Consider the following 25,197-nt stretch of genomic DNA (forward strand, 5'->3'; position numbering starts at 1 on the left):
TCGCAGTGGTCTTGGTGTCAGTCTGGTGGCAATAATTTGTATTCGTAAAGGTTTGTGGATGATGTGGGTGTGGGTTTTATATTGCTGTGGGTGGGTGGGTGGGTGTGGTGTGTATATGAGTGTCAGGTTTGTGTTTTTGGTATTGGCCAATGTTGTGCAGTTTTGTATTTGCGTGTCCATTCTCAGGGCACCAGTGTGAACCGCTAATGGTCTACCGCCGTTGAATGTCCGCCATGGTGATTTGTGGGCCATGATGTAGTGGGTGTTGTTTTGTTGGCGTAACGGTATGGGCACCTCCAGTTTAACACTGACCTTTGGGCTGGAGGATTTTTGTATGTGGCAGTATTCTGTCGGATTGGTGTGTGTTTGTCATAATATGGTGAACGGATATTCGCCACAACGGTGGTATGTTGGCGGCCGTCACCGTGGCGGTAAGCGGAATTTACCACCAATGTCATAATGAGGGTCAATGTCTTTTACCTATGTGTTTTTACTTTGGAGTGTAGTGGATGTATGCCAGGTGCCACAGCAACCCTCCCCGGCCAGCCGCTGCAGGAGAGAGGACACAACAAGGCCGCCATCTTGGGAGTGTTTTTGCCTCATTTCCACAGACTTGCTGTAATACCCTAGAGATGCAACCATTTCTAGAGTGTTCACCTAAACTTTTATAGCACCAAACAAGCCACAAAGAGGCAACTTTGTGGCATTTAACCTGGCGAATGAGGGGGTCAAAAGAGTTCAGAGCAAAGAAAAGGGGCAATCACATATTTATGTGTGTTTAATTTTTAAAGGAATTACCCCTCTACATTGGCAATACCAGTCTAACTTTTAAAAACATTCACTGTATAAAAAGAGAATAACAGAAGAGGCAGCTTAACTGAACAGAAGTCTGAATAGGTTCCAGAGGTGTGACAACTGTGTCCTTGGGTCAGTGTTTTAAATAGAAATACAGAACGGCTGGTATTCTGTATTCATTTAAAGCATTGCCTTGGGTTAAAAGTCTTATGACAGCCCTCAGCTCAGGACTGGACTGTGTAGAACAGATATGTGTACCTGAATCTCCTGGGCCTTGAAACTGCCTTTTCAGTGCATATATTTGTGCACTCACTGATGGTTTTGAAGTCAGAATTATCACTGCTGGGGTGGCTACTCCAAATTGGAAGTCTTGGCCTCTCCAACTGGACCACTCTGAGTAGAGTCGGAAGCCTGGGTTTGGACGATAGAGTGTTTTTTTCGCCTAGACCAGTGGTGCCTAGTGAGGCTCCTAAAGGGCTGGTTCGTTGGCAATTTTTCAGGCTATAAAAAGGATTCAAATATATATTATTTTTGGGAATCCAAGGTAGGTTCAGAACCATGCAAGAGTAGGATAAAGTATGTAAAAATAATTTATATGGAACTTATTTACTCAGTGGTTACCCTGCAAGCCTGGCACAGATCCTGCCTGTTTGTTGTCTTATACAAAAAACATACTTTAGTCACAAAAACACATTTGGGTAACAGAAGTACAAGCAGTGGCTGGTCCTGGTGGCTACAGTTCGTGAAACAACAGTTCCCCTGTTTAAAACATCTCCTGCCCATGGAGTCTTTACTCTTACTGTCCAAGACTGACTTTGAGATTGACTTTGAGACGTACCCATATAAACAAACACGCGTATATTTCTACAGACACGAGGAGGCGTTGTGAAGTACTGAGAGAATACCAGCAGAAGCAGGAGTGAGAAAAGGGCCACTTGATAGGGTCAGAAAGATATTTTCTTGACATTGATTTTCCATGTAATTGGTAACCACAGCAATCAGAAAAAATGCATAGATTTAACATCAAATGATGCATGGGAACTTAGTGGGGTGGTTACATCAAGCCTGGGGTTGGAAGAGAGGAGAGCAGGTTAAACATTATTGGACTGTGACAGATGATGCGTGGTTCATTATACACAGGAGTCCAGAGGGTGATGGGGAGGTGCTCTGTGACATTGACTGTGGGGGGTATTTGAGGTGGTGCCTCTTCAAACAGGAAGCAGTGCTATTCGAGCATTGTTTTAGACATCGCTTCCGGAAGTGGTATCTGCAAGGTCGCAGTAGCTGTGAGGGGACTGTCATCAAAGCCATGATACCAGGGAATTCTGAGAGGAGGAAGTGATGGAGTTTGTGCCACTTTTGTGCCCTAGGATATGCTGCTCCTCTCACTGTGCCATCCTTGTGTTAACTTCTTTGTGCTAAAGGGTTAGGAAAATGGCTGCCTCTACTAACTGAACTCTACTTGAAGAGGACCAATTCACATCCAAAGGCTAGACGTTTTTTGCTATCAAGCTTGAAGCCATGAAGTGCTATGGTCTGGAGTCACGACTCCTTTTCCACCATTTTGGAAACACCACCTTTCGGCCTCTTCTTGCCTAGAACTAACCTATGTGCTTGGTTGGTGACCTCCGGAGGTTATTAAGAGCACATGCTATCGCCTAGTGTTAAGCTCTACTCAACTCAGGACTTGACAGAATGAGAGTATCACAGATTACAATCCTGACTTAGCTCTTTCACCTCTTCATCTCTGCAAGGTCGATGCAAATGAATTATAGCGATTTTGTTAAGAATGGCACCTGCTTTGCAGCACTTTGAAATGTCAGAGCCTGTAATACCAAATGGTATATAAAAAAATGAGCTATTCCCAGGCTGCCCCCAACACACACCAGATAAAGAACCCTAGGGGAGAGGATGTGTCATAAGGGCCAGAGCTGCTGACTTTTGAGCAGGGGAACACGGCTCGAGTCTCGGTGCTGGCTCATCATCCTGTGATTCTGCGCAAATCACTTAATTTCCTCATACTACCTAAAATTAATGTTTTTTTTGTGTCATGTAACCAGTGCTCATGTGAAGCGCTGTAATACCTCTGTATTGTGTTAGCACTAACTGAACTCTATTTGAAGACGCCCAATTTACATCCAAAGGCTAGATGTTTTTTGCTATCAAGCTTGAAGCCGTGAAGTGCTTGGATCTGGAGTCACGTCTCCTTTTCCACCATTTTGGAGACAACATCTTTCGCCATCTTTCTGCCTAAAACTAACCTATGTGCTTAGCTGGTGACCTTTCAGAGGTTATCAAGAGCACGTGCTATCGGCTAGTGTTACGCTCTACTCACGTCAGTCAGTTAATGCAGAGGTCTTGACAGAATGAGAATGTCACAGATTACAATCCTGACATAGCTTTTTCAACTCTTTGTCACTGCATGGTCAATGCAAATGAGTTATAGAGATTTTATTAAGAATGGCACTGGCTTTGCAGTGCTATGAAATGGTAAAACCTGTATTACCAGGCGCTATATAAAAAAATAACAAGTTATTTCGAGACTGCCACAACATGAACCAAACAAAGACCTAAGGGGACAGGATGTGGCGTAAGGGCCAGAGCTGCCAACTTTGCAGCTGGGGAACACGGTTTGAGTTACGGTGGCGGCTCAACATCCTGTGATTCTGAGCAAATCACTCACTCTCCCCTTGCTACCAAAAATTAATGTGTTCTTGTTTAATGTAACCAGTGCTCATGTAAAGCGCTGTAATACCTTTGTATCGAGTTTGTGCGATCTGCAGTCTGTTTGAAGAGGCCTAATTTACATCCAAAGGCTAGATTTTTTTTTTGCCATCAAGCTTGAGACCGTGAAGTGCTTGGGTCTGGAGTCACAACTCCTTTTCCAACCATTTTGGAGACAACACCTTCCGCCATCCTCTCGTCTAGAAATAACCTTTGTGCTTGGTTGGTGACCCCCCGGAGTTTATCAAGAGCACATGCTATTGTCTAGTGTTAAGCTCTACTCAAGCCAGTTGTTTAATGCACCTACTGCAGAGGTCTTGACAGAATGAGCATTTCACAGATTACAATCCTGACATAGCTTTTTCACCTCGTCATCACTGCAAGGTTGATGCAAATGAGTTGTAGTGATTCTATTGAGAATGGTACCTGCTTTGCAGTGCTATGAAATCGCAAAACCTGTATTACCAAGTGCTATATAAAAAAATGAGTTATTCCCATAATGCCAAAACATGCACCAAAGAAAGACCCTCGGGAGACGATATGGCATAAGGGCCAGAGCTGCTGATTTTGGAGCTGGGGAACACAATTCAAGTCACAGCACTGGCTCAACATCCTGTAATTCTGGGCAAATCACTCAATCTTCTCTTGCTGCTAAAAATGAATGTGTTCATGTATAATGTAACCAGCGCTCATGTAAAGTGCTGTAATACTTTTGTATCGAGTTTGTGCAATCTGAACTCTGTTTGAATAGGTCCAATTTACATCCAAAGGCTAGATGTTTTTTTACTATCAAGCTTGAGGCCGTGAAGTGCTTGGGTCTCGAGTCAAAACTCCTTTTCCAGTCATTTTGGAGACAACACCTTTTGGCATCTTCTTGCTTAGAACTAACCTATGTGCTTTGTTGGTGACCCTCCGGAGATTAGCAAGAGCACATGCTATCACCTACTGTTGCGCTCTACACAGTTCAGTTGGCTAATGGACCCATTGCAGAGGTCTTGACAGAACGAGAACGTCACAGATTACAATCCTGACATAGCATTTTCGCCTCTTCATCTCTGCAATGTTGAGGCAAATGAATTATAGCAATTTTATTAAGAATGGCATCTGCTTTGCAGTGCTATGAAATGGCAGAACTTGTAATACCATGCACAATTAAAAAAAAAAAAAAAGTTATCCCAGACTGCCCCAACACGCACCAGACTAAGAACTCTAAGGGAGATGATGTGGTTTCATGGCCAGAGCTGCTGACTTTGGAGCTGGGGAACATGGTTCGAGCCTCGGCACCAGCTCAACATCCTGTGATTCTGGGCAAATAACTTAGGTGGTCATTACAACCCTGGCGGTCGGTGTAAAAGCGGCGGTAAGACCGCCAACAGGCCGGCGGTAAAAAGTTTGCAATTACGACCATGGCGGAAACCGCCAACAAAGACAGCCACTTTAACACTCCGACCGCCACGGTGGTACAAACAAACAGCGCGGCGGTCACCGCCAACAGAGGCGGGAGACAATGTACTGCCCACACTATTATGACAGTCCAATCCGCCACCTTTTCAGGGGCGGATTCACCACGGATAAAAACACGGTGGAAACAGGAATCTCGAAGGGAAACCGCTCACCTCTACACACCCTACGAGGAACGAGGACACCATGGACCCTGCAATAGTCTTCCTGCTCCTCTACCAGGAGCACGAACGCCGGCGGCGAAGATCACGGTGAGTACTGCACCTACGACACAGGGGAGGGAAAAAACAGGGACACACGCAACAAGCAACACCCCCACCCCCACCCTCACCCACTACAACACAAACACTAATGCATATCAATACATCACAGTTACACCCCACCCAAAAACCCCAGGAAGAATGCAAAGGCAATAGAAAATGAGTGTAACCATTGTAATATATTAAAAGCAAGTAGGCAGAAATATATATATACACCATGTACATAATATATACCAAGCATAGTAATCCAGGTAGTGCTCTAAGAACGTCAGTGGAACACTGGGACCACACGGTATGGGCGAGGCCCACACAAGATCCCCGACCATGACGGAGAGAACACTGCAGGGGCATCAGACAGCAACTAAACAGGCACCTCAGGGGGAGGGAAAGGGGGGGCACCTCAGCCGCTTGTGTGCACGACGCCAAATCCACGAGGGTGTCACAAGCCCACTGTTCCATCCTGGGGAGTGCAAAGCTACAGTCTCTCAAGTCTCTACAGTGGGTGGTTTGCCCACTGCCATATCCTGGGGAGTGCAAAGCCACAGTCTCTCAAGTCTCTACAGTGGGTGGTTTGCCCACTGCCATATCCTGGGGAGTGCAAAGCCACAGTCTCTCAAGTCTCTACAGTGGGTGGTTTGCCCACTGCCATATCCTGGGGAGTGCAAAGCCACAGTCTCACAAGTGGATGACAGCCTCCACTGGTTCTGGAGGGGGCTTGGTGCACAGAGTGCTTCATCCTGCCAAGGATTGGTGTAGTGGATGCTTTTCTCCACTGGTTCTGGAGGGGGCTTGGTGCCCAGAGTGCTTCACCCTGCCAAGGATTGGGGTAGTGGATGCTTTTCTCCACTGGATCTGGAGGGGGCTTGGTGCCCAGAGTGCTTCATCCTGCCAAGGATTGCTGTAGTGGATGCTTTTCTCCACTGGTTCTGGAGGGGGCTTGGTGCCCAGAGTGCTTAATCCTGCCAAGGATTGGGGTAGTGGATGCTTTTCTCCACTGGTTCTGGAGGGGGCTTGGTGCCCAGAGTGCATCATTCACCCCGTGACGGACTCAGTTGCGTCGGTGCCCTTGCCACTCATGGGCCAGCGGTGCTTGAGACGGCGGTGACCTGTTCAGCGGTGCTTGAGACGGCGGTGCCCTGTTCAGCGGTGCTTGAGGCGGCGGCGCCCTGTTCAGCGGTGCTTGAGATGGCGGTGCCTTGTTCAGAGGTGCTTAAGTTGGCGGTGCCCTGTTCAGCAGTGCTTGAGGCGGCGGTGCCCTGTTCAGCGGTGCTTGAGATGGCTGTGCCCTGTTCAGCGGTGCTTGAGGCGGCGGTGCCCTGTTTAGCGGTGCTTGAGGCGGCGGTGCCCTGTTCAGTGGTGCTTGAGATGGCGGTCTCCATTGCAGGGTCTCAGCTGCTGGCGGTCCTTCATGGCCCAGCGCGGCTTTTGCTGGTGGTCCTTCATGGCCCAGTGGGGCTTTTGCTGGCGGTCCTTCATGGCCCAGCGGGGCTTTTGCTGGCGGTCCTTCATGGCCCAGCGGGGCTTTTGCTGGCAGTCCTTCATGGCCCAGCGGGGCTTTTGCTGGCGATTCTTCAAGGCCCAGCGGGGCTAGTGCTGGCGGTGGCCTCCTGGGCAGCTGTGCTGGTGTTGGCGGTGGCCTCCTGGGCAGCTGGGCTGGTGCTGGCGGTGGCCTCCTGGGTAGCTGTGCTGGTGTTGGCGGTGGCCTGCTGGGCAGCTGGGCTGGTGCTGGCGGTGGCCTCCTGGGCAGCTGGGCTGGTGCTGGCGGTGGCCTCCTGGGGAGCTGGGCTGGTGCTGGCGGTCCTGTCCTGGGCAGCTGGGCTTGTGCTGGAGGTGGCCTCCTGGGCATCAGGGATGATGGCGGTCTTCTCCACTGTGCTGCTCTTTCCAGACTTGCAGGGTTTCTTGTGGCCCTTCCCCACCTTGGAAGGTGTCACAGCTGACTCCACACTTCCACCGGGACCTCTGGGAGCGGCTTTGGTCGCTGGAGTCTTCCCCCTCTCCCGCCGGGCACTGGCCAACTTCTGATGCTTCACAGGTCGGGGACTGTCTGTGCTGTGGCTCCGTGCCACACTGGCTGCCCTGGTGGCCGGTGCACTCCAGATTCTGGTGACTACAGGCACCACTGGTCCCGGAGATGTTGTGGCTGAGGTACTAGTTTGGGACCTATGAGACGGACGGGGTGGGGGAGGTGTGGGAAAGAGGTCAAGGTTGGACAGGAAAAGTTTTTGGGACACACTGGGACGGGTAGCTGGAGGGGGTTTGGGAGTGGAGGAAGAGGTGGTGGTTGTAGGAGGTGTACGTTTGGTGACTTTGGGTGAAGGTGCATGCGCTGGAGGCTGTCGTGAGGTGGATGGCTGTTGGGTGGGTGTGTGCCTGCATTTGTGTATCTTGGGAGGGGGTGTCACAGACACACTGGGAGAGGACACAGGGGACGTGTGAATGGTAGTGGGGGTGGTGACTGCACGTGAGCGGGGTGTGGTGGTGGGTGTGCTGGAGAGGGACGTAGTGGCTGTAGAGGTAGTGCATGCAGGTGTAGACGAGACTGGGAGGGAGGAGGGAGACGAGGAGGAGGGGGACACAGTGGAGGCAGTGGATGTTGGTGTGTCTGCATGTGTGTGATGCTTGCGTGAGTGCCTGTGGGATGTGTGGTGCTTATGTTTGCCTGAGCTTCCCTGGTGTGTTGAGGTGTGTGCATGTTGGTCTTTAGGTGAGCTTGGGATAGGCTGAGGTACAGGGGATTGGGTCGGGTGGAGGAAGTTGGAGGGGGAGGCTAGAGACGGGGACAATGGCTGCCATCAGTGCTGAGGCCAGAGTCTGAAAATCTCGCTGAAGGGCCGCCTGACCAGAATGAATGCCCTCCAGGAATGCATTTGTTTGTTGCAACTGCCTCTCTACACCCTGGATGGCATTCAAAATGGTAGACTGCCCAACAGTGAGGGACCTGAGGAGGTCAATGGCCTCCTCACTGAGGGCAGCAGGGGTGACTGAGCAGGGACTGAGGTGCCTGGGGCGAAGGTGATGCCCACCCTCCTGGGTGGGCGGGCACGGGGCAAAGGCTGAGGGGCTGCTGGGAGGGCGGTGCTGGTAGGGGGGGTGGCGGCTGTACCTGTAGATGCGGTGGGCACAGATGTTGCCACCACCACAAGGGAGCTCCCATCAGAGGACGAGTCCGTGTCGCTGGTGTCAGCTCCTGTCCCTGCCGTGGAGCTCCCCTCGCCCTCCGTCCACTGGTGAACTCTGAGTCCGTAGTCTCGCCCTCCAGGGCCATGTAGGATGCAGCTCCCTCGTGCTCCGGTGCCACTGCTCCTCCGCCTGATGATGCTAATGCACACAAGAACAGGGAGACCACAAAAAGGGGGGGGAAGACAGAAGAAAGACATGTTGAGTGCATGCATTACCGCTACCGTTGGCGGACACGACAGACACAGAAGCCCCTTGCACTACGCAGCGCTCTTGGGCTCCACTGTTCAATTCCTGGGAAATGGCCTACAAGGCTATGGACGACATCTGCACACATAGATGACACAGGGGCATGAGTAGGTATACTTGGCATTCTACAGAGGTGGGGTGGGGTGCCACATGGCCTGCCTTACGGAGGGGCCTTGCCTACGGAACTCTCCCTGGCCTAGGGAAACCCACAGCCCACAGCCCACCTCCCCCACCCAGACACCTCCACTGCGCGCAAAGTCACCAGAATGAGAGTGTACTCACCCCCTTGTGGCTGCTGTGATGCCCTCAAGCGCCCATCCAACTCCGGGTAGGCCACCCCCAGGATCCTGAACATCAGGGGGGTCATGGTGCGACGGGCACCCCTCCCACGTTGGGAGGCCATCCCCAGCTGAGTCTCCGCCGTCTTCTTGCTCCAGTCGCGAATGTCCTCCCATCTTTTCTGGCAGTGGGTGCTCCGTCTGTGGTAGACCCCCAGGGTCCGGACGTCCTTGGCGATGGCACGCCAAATATCTTTTTTCTGGTGGGCGCTGACCTACATGAAATGTACAGGGGAAAAAGAGAAGTTATTATCAGCTGCACCGTCAAAGTGATTGGCCCCCATCCCTACCCTTGCCATGTGGCACATACATTCACCGTCTTTCATGCATGCAGCACTCTCCCCCCTTCCTTCTTACATCCAGCCCTCTCCACACAGGCATAGCCCATACGACATGCTCCCTTTGTACTTACCTGTTTGTCTGGAGGACCGTAGAGTAGCGTGTACTGGGGGAGGACCCCATCCACAAGCTTCTCCAACTCCTCCGATGTGAAGGCAGGGGCCCTTTCCCCAGACACTCGAGCCATTGTCTCTTCCAGACCGAGGTCACAGCAGCACTTGCAGTGTAGGTCCTCTCCTGCCGAAGATCAGGTATCGAGTGATTGAAGTGATAGAAAATGGCGGTCACGTCTGCGGTGGTGCGTACCGTCACCGCCGGCGTACATCGTCATTGGCTCCTGGGACCCATAGGGTCCAATGTTAACCAATGCAGCATTGCGCCGTGGTCTTCGACCGCCAAACCGCGACGGTGTACAACGCCAGCGCAGTTACCTCACATCCCATTGTCCCACTTTACAGGTCAGGCAGCCGCCATTTCAGGGGCCCACATGGCTTCATTTCCAACTGCGTCACACATACATAGGCCTAGACTCAACACACATACAGGCCACCTTTTGTGTATGATTGGTGTTCTGGGTAAACTGTGGGTACGTACCTCTGAGTTGTTTGACTCTGTGCTCGCTGTTGTCCTTCATAGGCACCGTCCGCTGGGACATGTGAGGAGATGGCGGCATCCTCCGGTGTACCGACCGTTGGTGGACCTGTCGACAATGGAGGAGCGACATGTGATTATCACACACAGGCTTGACCATGCCACAATCCAGGAACTGTGTACCCAGTTGGAGCCAGACCTGATGTCAGCAATCCGCCATCCCACAGAAATCCCCCCTCAAGTGCAGGTGCTTTAAGTGCTCCATTTCCTTGCAAGTGGGTCTTTTCAAACAACAGTGGCCATAGCATCAGGGATGTCCCAGCCTATGTTTTCCAACGTATTGTCCAGAGTGTTGTCTGCCCTTCTGAAACACATGCGGAGCTACATCGTTTTCCCTCAGGTGGAGGATTTGCCTACAGTGAAAGGGGATTTCTATGCCCTGGGACACATCCCCAACATCATAGGTGCCATTGATGGGACCCATGTGGCTTTGGTCCCCCCCACAGGAGTGAACAGGTGTACAGAAACCGGAAGAGTTATCATTCTATGAATGTACAGATGGTATGTTTGGCAGACCAGTACATCTCCCATGTGAATGCCAAGTTCCCTGGCTCAGTACATGACGCCTACATCCTGCGGAATAGCAGCATCCCTTATGTGATGGGTCAACTCCAGAGGCACCGTGTGTGGCTATTAGGTGAGCACCTGGAGGCAAGTCAGTGGGAATGGTTGTCTGGGTCTGGGGATATCCCTCCAGGTTCGTGCGTGTCTAACAGTTGTCCCTCACCATTTGCAGGTGACTCTGGTTAGCCCAACCTGTCATCGCTACTGACTCCAGTGAGGAATCCCAGGACAAGGGCAGAGGAATATTGAAGGGGGTAGTGAAATGGTGATGGGTGATGGCGGGGGAATGTCCATGGCAGAGTCCAGTCTATTAGTCTCACAGGTGCATTGCCCAAATGGGCATAGGAAGTGGAGCTGGGGCAGTTTAAGTATGGACAGGGTGATAAAGTGGGACAGTAGGATGACAATCAGGGTGGTCTCATTTCTTGGCAGGGGTCTTGGCATCGTGCTCTGTCTTTGTCCTGGATCTCAGGGACCATTTGCGGGGTGGTTCTCCCTTTGCAGGGGGAGGGGTGCTGGTGTGGTGGTTCTGTGGCGGGGCATCCTGTCCACTAGCGCCGGCGGAGGTGGTGGGCAGCTTATCGTCCATGCTAGTGTCAGGGGCCCCTTGTTGTGCCACAGTGTCCCTCCTGGTGTTGAGTACTTCCTTCAGCACCCCTACGATGGTGCCCAGGGTTGAGCTGATGGTTCTGAGTTCCTCCCTGAAGCCCATATACTGTTCCTCCTGCAGGCGCTGGGTCTCCTCAAACTTGGCCAGTACTGTTGCCATCGTCTCCTGGGAATGATGGTACGCTCCCATGATGGAGGAGAGGGCCTCGTGGAGAGTGGGTTCCCTTGGCCTGTCCGCCGCCTGTTGCACAGCAGCCCTCCCAGTTCCCCTGTGTTCCTGGGCCTCCGTCCCCTGGACCGTGTGCCCATTACCACTGCACCCAGGTCCCTATTGTTGTTGGGGTGGTGGGTTATCCTGGGTTCCCTGTAGTGGTGGGCACACAGCTGATTGACGTGTCCTAGGGACGGAGGTATGGGCCCGCTGGGTGGGTGCTGCACTGGTGTTTCCAGAGGGGGGAAGGTCTGTGGTGGCCTGTGACTGGGTGAGGGGAACCGACTGTCCCGAGGTCCCCGATGGGCCGGGCTGGTCATCTAGAATTAGTTGGACAGAGGTGCTGTCATCACTGTGGGCCTCTTCTGTTGGTGGTGTGGGCATGTATGGACCCTCCTGTCCGGTGACGTTGGGTGTGGGTCCTGCAGGGGTATGAAAGGATGGTTATTACATCTGTGTGTGTCATGGTGTGCAATGGGTGGGTGACCGTGTACCCCAGCGCTTGCATTCCTGTGTGGGACCTTGTGTGATGATGGTTTAGGGGGGTGTATGGGTATGTGCAGTGGGCATGCTTTAGTGATGGGTGTCCATGCTTTGTTGTTGCATGCAGGTCTTGGTGTTGGGATGGGTGTTTTGTGATGTTGGGACATATGTGAGGAGTTGGGGTGCTGGGGGTGAGGGTGAGGGTAGGGGTATGTGATAGCATGCAGGTAGGGTGGGGGATGTAATAATTAAGATGTGTCTTACCAGAGTCCATTCCTCCAACTACTCCTGCGAGGCCCTCAGGAAGCAGAATCGCCAAGACCTGCTCCTCCCATGTTGTTAGTTGTGGGGGAGGAGGTGGGGGTCCGTCGCCAGCCCGCTGAACCGCCTGGTGGTGTCTTGAGACCACGGAACGCACCTTCCCCCATAGGTTGTTCCACCTCTTCCTGATGTCCTCCCGATTTCTTGGATACTGTCCCACTGCGTTGACCCTGTCCACTATTCTTCGCCATAGCTCCATCTTCCTTGCAATTGAGGTGTGCAGCACCTGTGCTCCGAATAGCTGTGGCTCTACCCGGACGATTTCCTCCACCATGACCCTGAGCTCCTCCTCAGAGAACCTGGGGTGTCTTTGCCGTGCCATGGGGTGGTGTAGGTGATGTGTGGGGTGGAGTGTGTGGTGATAAGTGTGCTGATATGTAGTGGTGTGTTGTGTGAGGTGCGTGGAAGTTCTGTGGGTGATGGTGTTGTGTGCCTGTGGATGCTTTTGTTCTTGCTGGTGGTGTCTCTCTCTGGCCTTCTTTTGGAATTTTTGGTCGTGGGGGTTTGTGGGTGATGTGGGTGTGTGTTTTATATTGTAATGTGTGTGTGGGAGTGGTGTGTGTATGTGTATCAGGTGTGTGTATTTTGAATTGTCCAATGTGGTAGTGTTTTGTAAGAGTGTGTATTTTGAGCACGGCGGTGTGTACCGCCAATGGAATACCGCGGTTGAAAGACCGCCGCGTGGATTAGTGTTTCGTGATAGTGTGGGTGTATTTCTGTTGGCGTGACGGTGGAGGTTTTGTTTTTGCCAGTTTCTCACTGACCTTTGGTGTGGCGGACTTGTGTGGGTGTCTGAATTTTGGTGGATTCCGAAATGTGGGTCATAATAGCAGTGGCGGAATTCCGCGGCCGCGGCGTTGTGTTGGCGGTCTTCTGCACGCCGGTAAGCGGCATTTACCGCCAATGTTGTAATGACCGCCTTAATCTCCTATTGCTACCAAAAATTAATATGTTCTTGTGTAATGTAACCGGTGGTCACGTAAAGCACTGTAATATCTTTGTATCAAGTTTGCACTATATAAGACTGCAAAAAAAGAAAAGAAAAGTAAAGCTCTCCAATACCTTTGTGTTGAGTTCGCGCTACATGCAAAAAAAAAAAAGACCCTGCAGAAATCTCAAAGAAACAGCAAGATGCCTGAAACCAAGGAAGATAAAGAAACAACATTCCGCCATGAGTGCGAAGCGGCAAGGGAAAAGAAAACAAGAGAGTATGGGGCAAGTGGCCACGGTGGCACAGAAGTTAAGAAACGGGAGGACGGTGATTGCAAGGTGGGACAAGCCAGAATATGGCATGGGGAAGTGCAATTTAAGTGCTATGGTCGAAGCAGTAGGGTTAGTGTACAGTGCTCCGGAGCTCAGCGTTGTAAGTACATTGGCTCACAAGAGCAGGAAAACAAGAGAAAAAGTACCCCAAAGAATAGATGAACATGGCTTTAAGCCCTCAGAAGTAAGTATATTAAAAGTATAGAAGAGGCTGTACGCTTGGAACATTTCCGACAGGATTGGGTTCACCAGTCATACCTGGAGAACAAGCTTTGTTTACTTGAGATCGGTGAATGTTTATCTAGGCTTCTGACACAAAGGGATTGGTGTTAGCGGGTGTTGGTGCGATGGCCTTCCGGATCATGGGTTTTGTCCTGTTGAGTTTTCTTAAGGGCTGTTATGGGGCGACAGCCCCTTCACTCCAACGCCGTCTCCCCTGCCTGCCCCCCAACCCTCAATGGAGACAGCGTTTGTTCACAGTACTATAGGAGCTGGGAAGGAGCGGCCACACCAGTATATAAGTCCTGGGATAGGGGTCAGAAAAAACTCCTAGTTGGGTTTTTTCCTGGTGGCAGAGAGCGAGGACAGACAGACAGGCCTGAAGGGTTGGGGCTGTCAGGGTAGGAAGGGCACAGGGAAGGCGGGGGAAAGATGGGCTGTGTTGACTGAAAATGGCAGTGAATGGAAAGAAAGGGGATTGTGAGGAAGGATGGTTTGAATGGTGGATAGGGCAATGATTGCAGGTTTTGGGGGGAATTTTATGGGTGGGCCTGTATGGTTTTTGTATTTGTATTAGCGAGGCGGGGGTTTGAATAATGTTATGTAAAGTTAAATTGATAGTCTGCTTACCTGTTCCAACAAAGCAGCCTTTTTTCTCTCAAACTAGTGTGGTTAATGTGTCTTCCTGCCCGAATGGCGGAATATGAAACTCTGAATACAGGGCGGTCCATCTTGTGCTATTATAAACATTCAAAATGGCGACCGGTCAGGAGCTGAGCAGACAAGAAATCACTTGTTCCATTCTTTATGGTAAAAATCAAAGGAAGACTTAGCATGGCCCTCTAAAGCGCACTCCAGCAGGAGACTGTGAGTGCCATTTGGGAGGCTCTCTGGCACAGAATTCTGGATAGCTGCGCTCATTTTTAAATGGTTTGGCTGGGTCCCAGTGCCCCTCACCACTGACTGGCTCATCCTGAGGCATGAATCTGGTTTCTACTTTGACCACATGAAGCGCGCGGGGCCTTTAATTTACATTAATATCAAACGTAACTCCAGAGGAATTCCATTGCGACTTGGAATAATTAAGCATTTGCTCATTAATTTCCTGTGGGAACTGAAATTCAACGAGTATCACAGGGACGCGCTATAGATTCCTTCCTCGCACTGTGCCAACACCCCAAAACCCACAAAGGGAGCCCTCTGCGGGCACAACATTGCCAGATTCATCAAAGAAAATCAGATGACGTGGCATCAGATGTTTGCACAGTTTCTGCTACCAGGCAGTGGGGTAATTCCAAGTGTTCTTTATGGTCTCAGCTCACTGACAGCATTTTATACTAGTGCTTCAGGGCATGATGCATGTGGCAACAGCGAGAAGGCAGTTAAGGTGTAGTTACATGTTGTAGGACTGACTCTGAAAGGCAGCTGTACCCTTAAGTACAACTAAAGTACGCAAAGTCTTCCACTGATGATCGTAAAAATGTTTTGTGCTCACAAAATACAATTCTTCCCTCAAATACGCAAATGTATTAAGTCGCATTTAATATTAATAGTTATAAATTAATGTTATGTTATGCTTATGTTATGCAGATTTGTAGAGTGCAGTATCACCCGGGAGGATATCCTGGCACTGAGGCAAGGCACACGTAGGGCCTAGTGGAACTACTAGAAAAACCTGGTCTTTGCCTTTATGTGGATTTCAAAAAGTGAGAAGAAGGCTAAGTGTCACGGCAGGTCGTTCCATGGTTTAGGAAGACTCGACCACCAGATCTGGTTTTCCATATGCGTGGGACATGTGCAAGTAGGAGTCCGTACGACGGCAGTTGTCTGGAAGGTTTGTGAAAGCAGATGCAATTGCTGAGGTATGCTGAGCCAGTGTTATGTAGTGCCTTGAGTGTGGGTAAGGAGTTTGAATTGTACTCGTTTGTGAATTGGGAGCCAGTAGAGCTCTTTCAGGTATTGTGTGATGTGAGAGCAGTGTGGGAGGTTGAGAATGATTCTGGCCACAGAGTTCTGAATGGTTTGCATCCTTCATGTGAGTTTTGTGTTGATCCCGACATACAGGGTGTTCCCATAGTCCAGCTTGATTGTAATCAGTGCATGCGTGGTGGTTTTCCAGGTGCTGATTGGTAGCCCCAATTTTGATAAGGCTTTGGCTTAACCAAATTTTCTAATAACCTACCAACATTTTTCATATCAATGTCTAAACCCATCTATCTTCCCCTAAACAAATCCTGCCTTTTTTGGCACTACAGCCCCTTCCCACATATTATTAACATTCTCTTTCTTAAGGGCTTTCCCTAGCAATTCCTGTTTCTAGAATTTTACTTTGACTCCCTCTGCCTTCCTTTCCAGCCTGCCCACACCAGGCCCAGGGTGCCTCAATCTCCACCTCCAATCATGTTTTCCCCTTGTGCCATTATCCGTACTCCTCTTCCTCAAACCCACCTCTCCCCCTGTGTTACTCTCCCCTCTCTCTTTCCACCTTCCTATAGCGACTTAACACTAATAATGTCCATAAGAGCTCAAACTTAGCTCCGCCCGCTCCCAATCGTACCAACCTCAAATGCCTGTACCAGAGTGGGTGGTCAGCTCTTCATTACGTCGCTGCACAGGGTTGAGAAATCCCTTCACAACGGAAAGCAACTTAAAACCTGGCTTTTTAATCTTTGATGCGTCCCTTTACACTCTCTAACTTTCTAAACCAGCGCCAGGACACTCCCTGGAGTAGCCACGTGCTTTAGAAATCCAGACATTCATTCATTCATTCGTTCATTCATTCAGTGTAAATGATGACGTGGCTCGTCGCAGTTGCCAGCTTCACACCCCATTCGCTCTCTCTGCGTGCCCCTCCCAATGACCCCACACGAAGAGGGCGGCTCCCTCCCCTCCAGGCGGGGCCTGCGGTTCCTGCAGCTGCGGTCCTGCACATGTTGGGTGGGACATCTGGCTGCATGGAATGCAGTGAGGTGAAAGTGAAACTACACCTCTTCTGAAGTCAGAAGCCTTCACACTTGTCAATGAAGCCCAAAATTCGCTGACTATACCAAACTTCTGTGACACAGAGTTTTTGTTTGCCCCCCTACTCTACTTCTTGCTCTAAGCAGTGAAATTGTCTCTCCCTCTCAGTATGCTCTGCTCCATCTTTACACCCCTTTCCCTCTCTTCTCTGGAACATCATCTGGCAATTTCCACACATTCCTCAGTTATCTTGCTGTTTTCAATCATTTGTACTGTATACTGATGAGTGCCTCAAAAAAGCGCTACATTGCAAAATGAAAGGCAGTGCACTCTGATAAACTAGTCTCTAGTCGCAGCACTCTTCCTAGGAGGAGCTTGTAAGTGATTTCTAAGAGTGATATTTCTTAAAGTATGTGGGAGGACAGACGGGCGGACACCTGTACAGATAAACAGTAAGTGCTAGTTTGGGGGTTACTGCGTGGTAGACTGATGGCGTGCATGGGAAGAAGAATAAAACTTGAGGTAGCTGTCCCTAGCGGATCACCTGGGAGATAAGCAGTGGTTATGAATGAAGGTAGGCAGAGCCAGGGGTTGTAGACATTTAGACCTAATTAGGACTCAACCATTGGAATTATGAGATCCGCAGGAACCCTGTGATTACAATGCATTTTCAACCAATACCTTCAAGAAAACTACTGGAGAGAAATTAAGAATAGCGAGAGGAACTGTGTGTAGTATTCCCAGTGCAAATGGTAATTCCTCATTTTTAACGGGACAATCAGAACTTCATCCACAAAGGTAACTTACACTTTTGAGTAATTTATACTTATGAGTAAGTTTACTACTTTTAGTTAATCACAAAATATGAATCTTCGTTACTATAAAAAGGAGTAGCAAGCCCAACATCATATGTACTATTTGATATATTTTTTATCATTGAATAATAGTAATTTACATTTTCTTTTACTATTTTACATAATTAATTTTAACGTTATTTCCTGTCAGGTTTTATTTTATTTCCCCCAACTGCACTATTTTGAATGGGAGGGTGTTGCAGTAACAGTGATTGGCCATGTGTGGTGCTAGACTTACTATTTATTTTTTTATTAGTAACTTACACTCAGATTTTCTGAATAGACAAAAGTAGCACTGTTATTTAAAAGTGTAAATAACTTTGTTACTTTTGTGAGTCAGATCCTCAAGTCCCCCAAATCATTACCAGGCAATCCACAGCACCCTGAAGTTACTAATGCCCCTGGTGTCAGGGAGTTAACAGACCAAACTCTGAGGCACTCAGAATGAGGCTCCAAAATTAAAAGCAGCAAACCTCAGGCACAATCCGTGCATTTGTTGTCATCCACTGACGGCCTTTGTGGCTGTTTGTCACATGATCTCTTTCTTAAGGTCCACATCTGTTTGTTCAGCAAACGCCTTAATCACCAGTTGTTGGGCAACATCCGATGACACAATACAGGGATTATGCCATGAGAAGAAACAGATTTCATAGCAGTGAACTCCTTAGCAGAGAAGCCCATATAACAAACTATCAAAATAAATACATGTTAGCAAAACAGTGTGCATTCTCTGGAAGTTAATGGGAAATACTTCTCATAGAAAAGACAAAGGGGTTCATTCCAACCCTGGCGGTCGGTGTTAAAACGGCGGCCAACCCGCCAACAGGCAGGCGGTGCAAAAAATGGAATTCTGACCCTGGCGGAAACCGCCAACACAGACCGCCACTTTAACACTCCGACCGCCACGGCGGGACAAACAAACAGCGCGGCAGTCACCGCCAACAGACAGGCGGGAGACAATGTACCGCCCACCCTATCACAACTCACCAATCCGCCACCTTTTCCGGGGCGGGAGCCCCGCCGATAAAAATACGGCGGAAACAGACTACGAACGGGAAAACGCTCACCTCTACACACTCCACGAGGAATCTGGAAAGCATGGAACCAGAACTACACATCCTACCAGCTATTGTCTACTTGCTCCTCTACCAAGAGCACGAACGCCGGCGCAGAAGACAACGGTGAGTACTGCACCTACGACACAGGGGAGGGGGGAGGAGAAAAGATTACAGGCACACACATACGCGACACACCCACCCTCACCCACAACTACCTACACATCAATGCAGAGCAACAACTCAGAGTGACACCCCTTAAACCCCCCGGAAGAATGCAAAGACAAAATAAAATGATCATGAAATTCAAATATATTGTAAGGCTACGTAAAACTTTTTTTTCAAACATCTAGAACTATATACACATATGTAAATTGTCCTGTCCAAATTGGGCTTCAGTCATTGTACGTGGGCCGATGGGCCTCAACACATGGGCAAAGCCCACACAGGAGACCCGAAGCCATTGGAGAGAACACTGCAGGGGCATCAGATCGAAAAACTACAGGCACCTCAGGGGGAAGGGAAGGGGAGGCACCTCAGCCACATGAGTCCACGACGCCAGATCCACGAGGGGCCTCCATGCCCACTGTGCCATCCTGGGGAGTGCAAAGCCACAGTCTCACAAGTCTCTACAGTGGGTGGCTTGCCCACTGTGCCATCCTGGGGAGTGCAAAGCCACAGTCTCACAAGTCTCTACAGTGGGTGGCTTGCGCACTGTGCCATCCTGGGGAGTGCAAAGCCACAGTCTCACAAGTCTCTACAGTGGGTGGCTTACCCACTGTGCCATCCTGGGGAGTGCAAAGCCACAGTCTCTCAAGTGGATTACAGACTCCACTGGTACTGGAGGAGGCATGGTGCCCAGAGTGCATCGTGCAGCCCTGCCCGACACAGATCCGGGCCTGCCCCTTCTGCCAATGGGCCAGTGGTGCTTGAGACAGCGGTGCCCACTGGAGCTGTGCTTGAGAGGAAGGGCCCAGCGGAGCGGAGCTTGAGATGAAGGGCTCAGCGGAGCGGTGCTTGAGATGAAGGGCCCAGCGGAGCGGTGCTTGAGATGAAGGGCCCAGCGGAGCGGTGCTTGAGAGGAAGAACCCAGCGGAGCGGTGCTTGAGAGGAAGGGCCCAGCGGAGCGGTGCCTGAGAGGAAGGGCCCAGCGGAGCGGTGCCTGAGAGGAAGGGCCCAGCGGAGCGGTGCCTGAGAGGAAGGGCCCAGCGGAGCGGTGCTTGAGATGAAGGGCCCAGCGGAGCGGTGCCTGAGATGAAGGGCCCAGCGGAGCGGTGCCTGAGATGAAGGGCCCAGCGGAGCGGTGCCTGAGAGGAAGGGCCCAGCGGAGCGGTGCCTGAGAGGAAGGGCCCAGCGGAGCGGTGCTTGAGAGGAAGGGCCCAGTGGAGCGGTGCTTGAGATGAAGGGCCCAGCGGAGCGGTGCTTGAGAGGAAGGGCCCAGCGGAGCGGTGCTTGAGATGAAGGGCCCAGCGGAGCGGTGCTTGAGAGGAAGGGCCCAGCGGAGCGGTGCTTGAGAGGAAGGGCCCAGCGGAGCGGTGCCTGAGAGGAAGGGCCCAGCGGAGCGGTGCCTGAGAGGAAGGGCCCAGCGGAGCGGTGCCTGAGAGGAAGGGCCCAGCGGAGCGGTGCTTGAGATGAAGGGCCCTGTTCAGCGGTTCTTGAGACGGCAGTGCCCTGTTCAGCGGTACTTGTCTTGAAGGGCCCTGTTCAGCGGTGCCTGTCTTGAAGGGCCCTGTTCAGCGGTGCCTGTCTTGAAGGGCCCTGTTCAGCGGTTCTTCAGACGGCGGTGCCCTGTTCAGCGGTGCTTGTCTTGAAGGGCCCTGTTCAGCGGTTCTTGAGACGGCGGTGCCCTGTTCAGCGGTGCTTGTCTTGAGGGGCCCTGTTCAGCGGTGCCTGTCTTGAAGGGCCCTGTTCAGCGGTTCTTGAGACGGCGGTGCCCTGTTCAGCGGTGTTTGTCTTGAAGGGCCCTGTTCAGCGGTTCTTGAGACGGCGGTGCCCTGTTCAGCGGTGCTTGTCTTGAAGGGCCCTGTTCAGCGGTGCTTGTCTTGAAGGGCCCTGTTCAGCGGTGCTTGTCTTGAAGGGCCCTGTTCAGCGGTGCCTGTCTTGAAGGGCCCTGTTCAGCGGTTCTTGAGACGGCGGTGCCCTGTTCAGCGGTGCTTGTCTTGAAGGGCCCTGTTCAGCGGTTCTTGACGTGTCTCCAGGGCACCATATCCGGCCAATATATGGAGTTCACTCGCCATCCGACTTCTCGCTTCCGAGGCCCTCCTGTGCTGGAGTTCCGGGCCCGTGGGTGTCCTCCTTCACACCCGGAATGGGGCTGGTGGGGCCCTCCTGGGCAGCTCGCCTGCTGCTGGACGTGTCAGCCGTGCTGCCCTTGCCATCCTTCCGTGATTCCCTGTGGCCCTTGCCTCCCTTTGTAGATGTGCCAGGTGGCACCCCACATCCTGACGGTGCCAGGGTAGTGCCTTTGGAGGCTGCCGTCTCTGGCCTCTCGCGCCGGCCCTTGCCTTTCTTGGTTTTCTTCCCAGGGGGTGGGCTGGCTGTCCCTTTACTGCTGGCCGATGTTGCTGCCCTTGAAGGTGGTGGACTCCAATATCCCTGTACTATGGACCTTGTAGGTCCAGGGGTTGTGGTGGCTGAGGTGCTGATTGGACTCTTACGAGATGGAGGGGGTGGGTCAGGTGATGGAAAGAGGTTAATTTTGGACAGGAAAAACTTTTTAGGAGCAGTGGGAAGGGTAGGTGCAGTGGGTATGGGAGTGGAGGAAGAGGATGTGGTTGTAGGAGAGTCAAGTCTGGTGTCTTTGGGTGCAGGTGCTTGTGACGGAGGCTGTCGTGAGGTGGATGGCAGTTGGGTGGGTGGCTGCCTGCGTTTGTGTGGTTTGGAAGAGGGGTTGACAGACACACTGGGAGACGACACAGGGGACGTGTAAATGGCAGTGGGGGTGGTGACTGCATGTGTGCGGAGTGTTCTGGTGGGTGTGCTGGTGATGGACGTAGTGGCTGATGATGTTGTGCATGCAAGTGTGAGTGGAGACGTCACAGGGAGGGAGGAGGGAGACGAGGAGGAGGGGGACACAGAGGAGGCAGTGGCTGTTGGTATGTCTGCATGTGGCTGTTGCTTGTGTGAATGCTTGTGTGATGTGTGGTGCTTATGTCTGGATGAGCTGCCCTTGGGTGTTGAGGTGTGTGCAGGCTGGTCTGTAGGTGTGTCTGGGATAGGCAGAGGAACAGGGGAGTGGGACTGGGTGGAGGAAGTTGGAGGAGGGAGGCAGGAGACAGGGACAATGGCTGCCGTCAGTGCTGAGGCCAGAGCGTTGAACGATCGCTGATGGGCAGCCTGACCCGAATGAATGCCCTCCAGGTATGCATTGCTCCGGTGCACCTCCCTTTCTACCCCCTGGATGGCATTCAAAAGGGTAGACTGCCCAACAATGAGCGTCCTGAGGAGGTCAATGACCTCCTCACTGAGGGCAGCAGGGGTAACTGGGGCAGAGCCTGAGGTGCTTGGGGCGAAGGAGATGCCCGCCTTCGTGTGCGAGCGGGCACGGGGCGATCGCAGAGGGGCTGCTGGGAGGGCGGAGCTGGTGCGCTGGGTGGCGGCTGTACCTGTTGTTGCGGTGGGCACGGATGTTGCCGCCACCACAAGGGAGCTCCCTTCCGAGGACGTGTCTGTGTCGCTGATGTCTCCACGTGTCCCCGTTGTGGAGCTCCCCTCGCCCTCCGTCTCACTGGTGAACTCCGAGTCGGTTTCATGGCCCTCCAGGGCCATGTGAGATGCAGCTCCCTCGTGCTCCGATGCCACTTCTCCTCCGCCTGATGATGCTAATGCACACATGAACAGGAAGAGCAGCAAAAAAGGGGGGGGGGGAAATGAAGACATGTTGAGTGCATCCATTGGCAACACAGTTGGCGGAGAGGACAGACACAGAAGCCCCCTGCACTACGCCGCGCACTTGGGGTACACTACTCAATCATTGGGACTTGGCCTACAAGCCTATGGACGTCAACTGCACACATAGGTGACACAGGGCCATGGATAGCTGTACTTGGCACCCTACAGAGGTGGGGGGCGGGGGCACAGGGCCATGCCTTACGGAGGAGCCTAGCCTACAGAAATTGCCCAGGCCTAGGGATACCCACAGCCCTCCTCCCCCACCCAGGCGCCTCCACTGCGCGCAAAGTCAGCAGAATGTGTTTGTACTCACCCCCTTGTGTCTGCTGTGATGTCCTCACGCGCCCATCCAAATCGGGGTAGGCCACCGCCAGGATCTGGGACATCAGGGGGGTCAATTGACGACTGGCACCCCTCCTACGTTGGGAGGCCATCCCCAGCAGAGCCTCCGCGGTCTTCCTGCTCCCGCGGCGGATGTCCTCCCACCTCTTGCGGCAGTGGGTGCCCCGTCTGTTGTGGACCCCCAGGGTCCGGACGTCCTTGGCGATGGCACGCCAAATGTCGATTTTCTGATGGGCGCTGATCTATGTGACATGTACAGGGGGAGAAATAACATTATTATGATTTTCTGCATGCTCGATGTGAATGGCCCCCCATCCCCACCCTTGCCATGTGGCACATGCTCTCATCCGTCGTTTGATGCAATGCCTCAATCGCTCCCCTCCCCACCATCTTTCATCCACCCGACTCAACACAGGCATTGCCCCCAAAGCATGCTCCCAGTGTACTAACCTGTTGGTCTGGAGGACCGTAGAGTAGCGCATACTGGGGGAGGACCCCATCCACGAGTTTCTCCAATTCTTCTGAAGTGAAGGCAGGGGCCCTTTCCCCAGTCGCAGCAGCCATTGTATCTTCCAGACCGAGGTCACAGCAGCACTTGCAGTATAGGTCCTCTCCTGTGGATGATCAGGTCTCGAGAGATTAAGCAGTTAGAAAATGGCGGTCACGCCCGTGGCGGTGCGTACCGTGGCGGTGTGTCCCGCGACCGCCGGCGCACTTCGTCATTGGCTCCTGAAACGCATAGGGTTTAATGTTAACCAATACGGCTTTGCGTCGCGGTCTTCGGCCGCCTACCGCCACAGTGTGCCACGCCAGCGCATTGACCTCACATCCCATTGTTGCACTTCACAGGTCAGGCAGCCGCCATTTCAAGGGCCCACATGGCTTAATTTCTACTGCGTCACACATGCCTAGGCCTTGCATCGACACTCATACAAGCCATTCAATGCATAGAGAATCGTGTACTGTGCAAGCTGTGGGAACTTACCTGTGGGTTGATTGACTCTGTGCTCGCTGTTGTCCTTCCTAGGCACCGTCCGCTGGGACTTGCAAGGAGATGGAGGAATGTTCCCTTGTACAGACCGCTGGTGGACCTGTCGACAATGGAGGAACGACATGTCATTCTGACATACAGGCTTGACCGAGCCACTATACATGAACTGTGTGCCCAGCTGGAGGCAGACCTGATGTCACCCATCCGCCAACCCACAGGGATCCCCCCTCTAGTGCAGGTGCTGTCAGTACTCCATATCTTAGCAAGTGGGTCATTTCAAACAACAGTGGCCATTTCATCAGGGTTGTCTCAGCCTATGTTTTCCAAGGTGTTGTCCAGAGTGTTGTCTGCCCTGCTCAAACACATGCGGAGATACATTGTTTTCCCTGAGGTGGGGGATTTGCCTACAGTGAACGGTGATTTCTATGCCCTTGGACATATTCCCAACATCATTGGTGCCATTGATGGGACACATGTGGCTTTGGTACCCCCCAGTGAAAGTGAACAGGTGTACAGGAACAGAAAAAGTTATCATTCCATGAATGTCCAGGTGGTCTGTTTGGCTGACCAGTACATCTCCCATGTAAATGCCAAGTTCCCTGGGTCAGTGCATGACGCGTACATCATGCGAAATAGCAGCATCCCTTATGTGATGGAACAACTACGGAGACACCGTGTGTGGCTAATTGGTGACTCAGGTTACCCCAACCTGTCGTGGTTACTGACCCCAGTGAGGAATCCCAGGACAAGGGCAGAGGAACGCTACAATGAGGCCCATGGGCGAACTAGGAGGATTATAGCAAGAACCTTCGGCCTCCTGAAGGCCAGGTTTAGGTGCCTGCATATGACAGGTGGATCCCTAATGTACTCACCAAAGAAGGTGTGCCAGATCATCGTGGCCTGCTGTATGCTTCACAACCTGGCATTGCGACGCCAGGTGCCTTTTCTGCAGGAGGATGGTCCAGATGGTGGTGTTGTAGCAGCTGTGGAGCCTGCGGAGAGTGAAGAGGAGGAAGACGAAGAGGACGACACAGACAACAGGGACACAGTGATACAGCAGTATTTTCAATAACACACAGGTGAGAATCAACAACGCCATTTTACATTTACTTACAGTCTCCTGCCTCTCTACTGTCTGTCCTTTTCACCCAGTGTATGCTAACAGAGTTGTGACTTTCCCTTCCAATTGTAGAGATGTGGGCCCCACTGCGTGACCTCTGCTTTGTTTGCCCATGGACTACAGCTGTGTGACAGTGGTATGTTGTCATCACAATGTAACTGGTCATTTTTGCACGTTTATGTCTAATACATATTTTCACAAAAACAGGCAGACTCCAGATTATTTGTGTGCAATAAGTGTGTTTATTAAAGTGCTCAATTTTGGGAGATGGTTGAAAATCGGTGATGGGTGATGGTGGAGGAATGTCCATGGCAGA

Source organism: Pleurodeles waltl, chromosome 3_2 (assembly GCF_031143425.1).
Source record: "Pleurodeles waltl isolate 20211129_DDA chromosome 3_2, aPleWal1.hap1.20221129, whole genome shotgun sequence".
NCBI lineage: Eukaryota > Metazoa > Chordata > Amphibia > Caudata > Salamandridae > Pleurodeles > Pleurodeles waltl.